We start from the raw sequence: 6,501 nt of genomic DNA on the forward strand, positions 1-6,501 counted from the left end.
GTGCTTTTAAAATGTATTGCTGTGCTATGCTGTGATATAAGGCTACAGTAAAAGGGGGCCGAAGACAAATACAGAAAGATAGCGAAGCACACATCTTTTTCAGTGTAGCCTGTTATTTTCTAAAGAATAACATAAATACAATTGCTTTATCAAATAAAAGCCTTAACTTTCTTAAAGTGGATTTGCTTTATTCCAATTGTAATCAAAAGACAGTTTTCTCTTTCAAAAATATTCTTTTAATCACAGGCAAACAAAAAACAGGGTTGTGAGAACCTTTTGCAGATGTGTCAAGATTTCAAGCTAAATGCATTTGTCAATGCAAAAAAGGCTGAATCACATATTTAAACATTGACTGTGCTGAATTTCCCTTACTGTATTCATTCTGCATGACCTGACCTAGAAGTGCAGCTGAATTGCAATTCTCATCCCATCAAGTTGGGGCAGAGTGTTTTCTGTCAGTGCAGGTATAACTTTGAGTCATAAAAATGAGACACGGCTCGTCTCTGACTTCATTATGTGCAACAGGAGTTTGGCAGCGGTGCTAACACAAACCAATTTGCATGTGTAACTCTGAAAAAGTGGACTGACTCCATATCTTGCCACACTAAATCTCTCACAGAGTTATACCCAGGAATGTGCTGCCCATCAGAAACAGAATTGATCATCCCTGTGAATAAGTGGTAAATACATTTGTATAAAGCTAAAACTTTCCTGGTCTGAGCTCTCCGAAGTGCTTCTCTTATTCTTGTAATAAATTGTGATGAAAAAAAGGTTATGCCTGCAGTCAAGACACTTAAACTCTCCCCTGATGGGACAAGTAATAGTAAGCAATACCGTTTACATCTTATATACAGCATCTTGTAACAGAGGATTCCATTTCTTCTTCCTTGTCGTGTTAAAGAGAAGTCAATTTTATTTCTCCCCATCTTTTTTCCGCTACTTCTTCAGTTCCTTTTTTTATCCTCAATATATAGCAATACATGGTACAGCATCTTAATTTGTATTGGGTTGGTGCTTTGTTTGAAAGTAGTGACCAATAAAAACAGGTGAGAGTTATTTCCCCTCTCGAATTGACCTGTTTCACAAATCTCAGCAGTGTTTTGGGGTTTTAGTATACATATTTCAACTCACAGGTATATTTCCTTTAACCTTTAACAAGGTTTTTGAAGCTGGTTAACACAGACTGGTGTTCAGGAGATAAATGGATAGAATATTTAAACTATAAAAGCATCGCAGAGATGTTGGATACAGGATCAAGTTTTCTTAACCCCTGTTTAGAAACTCTAGTTAACAAGGGGAAGGATACAGCTACTTTTAAATAGGCTTTAAAGTATTGTTTTAATGTAATATGTTTCTTTTTCTCAACATCAAGTGTTTTTGTTATATCATTTTAGTGTAAGTTATAAGTTCTGCATGAAAAGAAGCGGCTTGCCTGAGGATCCTCGTGCCTCTGTTAAAGGTCCCATGTCATGCTTTTACGGTTATTACCCGTCCCCTTGTGTGTTATGAAGGTTTTTCTGCATGTAAACGGTCTGCAGGGTAACAAACTCTCAAAGTACACCCTGTAGCGAGTAAAACTCTAACACAGAAAAGACCTGTCTATGCTGCCCCAGAACGCCTCGTTGGAGATTTTCTTTTTCAATTTTTTTCTTCCGGGAACCAAGTGACGTAACGACAACCCCTCCGTGGATTGGTCAAAATTGACCAATCCGTGGAGCCGTTACGTTACGTCCGTGGAGCCGTTACGTTAAGTCCGTGGATTGGTCCAAATTGATCAATCCGCGGACTCTGGGCTCCGATGCAAGTCTATTTTCGATGCGACGCGAGGCGTTGCATAGCGCCGGGCAGGAAGTGGACCGGTCAGAGCATCCAGTCAATCCCCAAAATAAACTAATTTTCAGGCCCTATCCCTCCGTAGTCTTTCAAGTAGGAGGAGAAATGCCAGCATTCTCCTCCGGTTTACAGGCACTGTGTAAATTATATATATAGAATAATTATGATTTTTTTACCACTAAAATACAGCAACACATCTTTGATTCATGTCGTTTATAACTGGAATATTACAATTATTATTAACTTTGTCTGCACAAAGTAGCCTGTCCAGGAAATATGCCCAAATCAACAGAAACTGCGAGCCTGCACGCAATACGCTCCGCTTCTGAAACGCGCCCGGTGGGTTATGACGCTGGAAGAGGTCGGACCAAAACCGCGGCACAGCCGTGACGCGGCGCAGGCGGACCCGGTGGAATCTAGGGGTGAGACGGCGGGACGCGGCGAGGCTGTGAGTCGGTGTGTGAGAACACACACAAACTCCCAGCCAGGCTGCGGGTGTGTGTGTGTGTGTTCGGGCTGGTTTCGCTGTGTCTCGCTGTCTCGCAGACGGCCACTGGGCTCATAGTGTGAATACACATACTATACAGAGATGCTGTATGAGAAACCAATGAGATTTTGGAAAATTGCACAATATAAATCAATTTTAGTAGACCTCAACAATGGAATTATGATCAGTAGAAATGGCCATACACACACACACACACACACACACACACACACACACACACACACACACACACACACACACACACACACACACACACACACACACACACACACACACACACACACACACACACACACACACACACACACACACACACACACACACACACACACACACACACACACACACACACACACACACACATTATTTCATTACACCATGGCAAACATACTTACTACATACCAGTGACGTGCGGTGAGGTTCATGGCTGGTGAGGCACTGACTCTTTCTGAGTCAGATTTACAAATATTATAGCCTATTTTGACCTTAATCGAAATATTCTGTTATTTTCAAAAGCTTTTTTAGTCTGATGCTATGATTAATTTTAAACCAGGGGTCTCCAACCTTTCTTCATCTGAGAGCTACTTTCAAAAAATGAAAGTGGCCAAGAGCTACTTGCATCACATCGCTTACATTTATTCACATAGCCCTCATCAGTTGAATTAAGCTATACTTTTGTACACGTGTGAAATTGCAATACCTAAAGCTTATCAAAAATAAGGTCCAAGAAAACGAAGATTTCTCACATATTATTATGGCCCACATAATAAGTACATCACTGAACATTCACATAAGTGTCCTTAATCACCACCTTACAAGCATTTCACTCTTTTGTTAGTGAGATGAATGGCACTGCATGCAGTCCACCATAGATGTGTATGCTGGAGTCATAGAATAGAGTCATTTAAATGTTCATCAGTTGGTCTTGTTCTGTATTTAGATTTCATTCATGTCAGAAAAAGCTGCTTCACAAAGGTATGTAGAACAGAACCAAATAAAGCAGACATTTTCAGTGCTGCTTGGTGAATGTTCTATAGTTTTCGGGGTCTACAAGGCTCCAGAAATGTTGTGAGTTTTGCTGAGACTTAAGCTGAACATTATTTTGGAGATCTCCACAGGATTGACACTGAACAGTTGTTCAGCCATCTTTTTCTTCTTCTTCTTCGTCTTGACATTAAATTATAAACCATAATAAATTAATTGTATAGGTCTAGCCTCCCTATATCTGTGTGTGAAAATGGTTCCATCCTCAAAAACAAAAAACTAATACTTCTGCAGTCTAGCTGCAGCTTCTAGCTACAGTCTTCTGTTAAAAAAAAAAGACACTGAATGTCTTGAATGCATCACACACAGGACTTGAGTCTGAAAACAGCAGGAGTATTTACAATAGCATTATAAAAACAAAAATAGTGCATGTGGGTGCACACTTACATTCTCTGTCTTACTGTTACATAAATCCCATGAATGTATGAGATTAAGTTAGCTTCATCATATCTCAATCAGTGATTAAGTGAATAATAAAGTTTCTATCGGGTCACTATCAGCCTGTCACTCATTATTTTCAGGGAGGGGGCGGGGTTTGGAGGAACGGAGAGGAGACGGTGATCGCGGAAGCTTTCCTCCTGCCTTCACAAACTTTACACAAGTATTTATCAACTGAAAATAGCAAGAGGACATTCATACTCTGCAATCCAAGACTTGATTAAATCCACCAAAAACCTGACATGACGATAACGAGTGTTTTTCAAAAAACACAAATCCCTCCCTGTGTGTCTCTGACGCGCAGCGACAGGGCCTGATTCAGAGCGGGTCATTCTGCTGTTAGTTCTGGACTGGTGTTGGTGGAGAAAGCAGACTGCTCCGTGTGTGTTGTCGCTGTGCTGCTGTCACGTCTGTTCCTTGATCTCTGCGTCACCGACCATTTGATATTCGTGTGACAGAAAAAATTCTAAAATAAAAAAACGTTATTGTCCAGCCGCGGCCGAAAAATCAATAAGCAACCTTACTACTACGCTATAATCAATAATCGAGCGGCGAGCTACTGAAAAGCTGCCCGCGAGCTACCGGTAGCTCGCGATCGACGTGTTGGAGAGCCCTGTTTTAAACAGACCGATCAACAAAAGGATACCCAAAATCTAAATATTGGATTGTTCTTTCTAAGTAAGATCCCATTTTCATTACAGTTGTGGTCTTACCTTGACTTGAAGATGAATATAAGTCCATGCTATCCTTCTGGACAACAATCTCTATTACTGTTTTGTAAAAGTCCTCCTTATCTTCCGTAGTTTCAAAAGTCTAGTTTGTTGTTTGCGGTAGAATAACAGTAGCAACAAGAACCTGTGGGCTCACGTGCGCCCCCTTCAGTGCGGCAGAGGTTATGGCTGCCTCTCTTGGTGCTTTTTTCATTGCCGTCGTACGATGAGACCAGCGAGCCTAAATATCATATATACGTGAAATAAGTTATTTAGAGACTATGGATGGCGAGGATAAATGTAATAAAGGGATCTACAAACATTACATTGGTGTCCTACAGTGAGATGGGAACAGGCATGCGCTTAGGGCCCGCTTTCCAGCCAGTTTCTGTGGGGTGACGCATTCTGAATTGAGGCAGAGCTCATCTGTGCCTCACCTCACCCCACAGTAAATGGCTTGAGCGCGCTCACAAAATAAGTGGCCGCGCTAAATTGGTGCCCGTGCTCCAGCAAGTTACTGTGGGCTTAGAAGTGAGGCAGTGCTCGTGCCTGCCTCACTTCTCATCGCTCCCGTAGCGGAGCTCGGCAAATTTGCTGATTTTGACTATAAAATGCGATTGGAATCATACAGAAATCACATTTACACAAGATCAGTGGAGACATTTTATTATTATTATTATTTAGTTTTTCTTTAATTGTTTTTCCGTTACATTGGAGTATGACAGGTGAGGCTCTGCCTCCCCCTGCCTCCTCTCACCATAGTACACGACGGGGCTGATGTAGTCACTGATGTAACCAGCTGCCATGGAAGAAAGAAAACAGTGAGAGGTTATAGAAATTAAAGGAGACATATGAGTAACATTTTCATGTGGTGATATTTTGTTTTATAGAATAAGCAGTAATGTTTCTCAAACTGTCCGTCTAAATAAATCAGTGTTAACTCTTTATGTAAATTACCCCATTAAAGTGCGGTAAAGCCACCCCTCCCAAAAATGCCCGGTGTGCTCTAATTGGCTTGCTATAAAAATAACCGCACCTTTGGAAAGGTGATTCTTAGACTGTGGGTGGAGAAACTCAAATTAGGGGTGCTATATTTTAATGAACCTGCATGTGACATGGGGAGCCACATCTTGTTGAATCATATGTTGTCCGACTGTGGCAGCCCACATAAAACACATACAAGTTGTTATGACATGTACATTTAATTTAAAAAAAACATTCTAAAAGCTGTTTATAGTGAAGCATGGCAATGGAAACAAAGACGTAGGGACTCGGATGGTGCTGGACCGTACTGTAGCACTGACACAACTTGAACTATTTCTGCTAAAAAGTTAGCAATGATTGAGAGTCAGACCTAAACATTTCAGATGTGTGTATCTCACACTGCACTGTCACTTGTATTCATGTAGCCTTGTTATTCATGGTTTATTATCTTTGCTTTTAAATGAGTGTTTTTAAATGCCATTTTATAACATGTTTCTTAATGTATTTCATTTGTGTAACGCACTTTGAATTGCCTTGTGTTGAAAGGTGCTACAGTATATTGATAAACTTGCCTTGCCTTGATAGGAATAAAATGCTATATTCAAATTAATTAATACCAAAAAGGATGATCAAACACCCCCCCCCCCCCATCAGAGACCTGCGGTTCATACACCAGCACGTAGTGTGAGTGACATTCTCGACTGCACACGCCTGCGTAATAGGGACTCGACAGGGGGAAAGTTTGGCTTAACGCCATTAAATAGCTTTAGCCAGCTGGACAGGAAGAACAGAGTGAAATCAGATAGTCCTCTTTTCTCCAGCTTATCCTCCTTCACAGAGACAGTCATGCAGCGCTTCACTTTCCTGACCAGCTTTACACCGTCTGAATTGGTGAAATTGAACAAGTGCTTACTCAGGGATGTAAACAACCACACCATTAGTGAGGTACATCTCGCCTGATACAACTGCACGGGGTTTTCCTGC

Source organism: Trematomus bernacchii, unplaced genomic scaffold, assembly GCF_902827165.1.
Source record: "Trematomus bernacchii unplaced genomic scaffold, fTreBer1.1, whole genome shotgun sequence".
Lineage (NCBI taxonomy): Eukaryota > Metazoa > Chordata > Actinopteri > Perciformes > Nototheniidae > Trematomus > Trematomus bernacchii.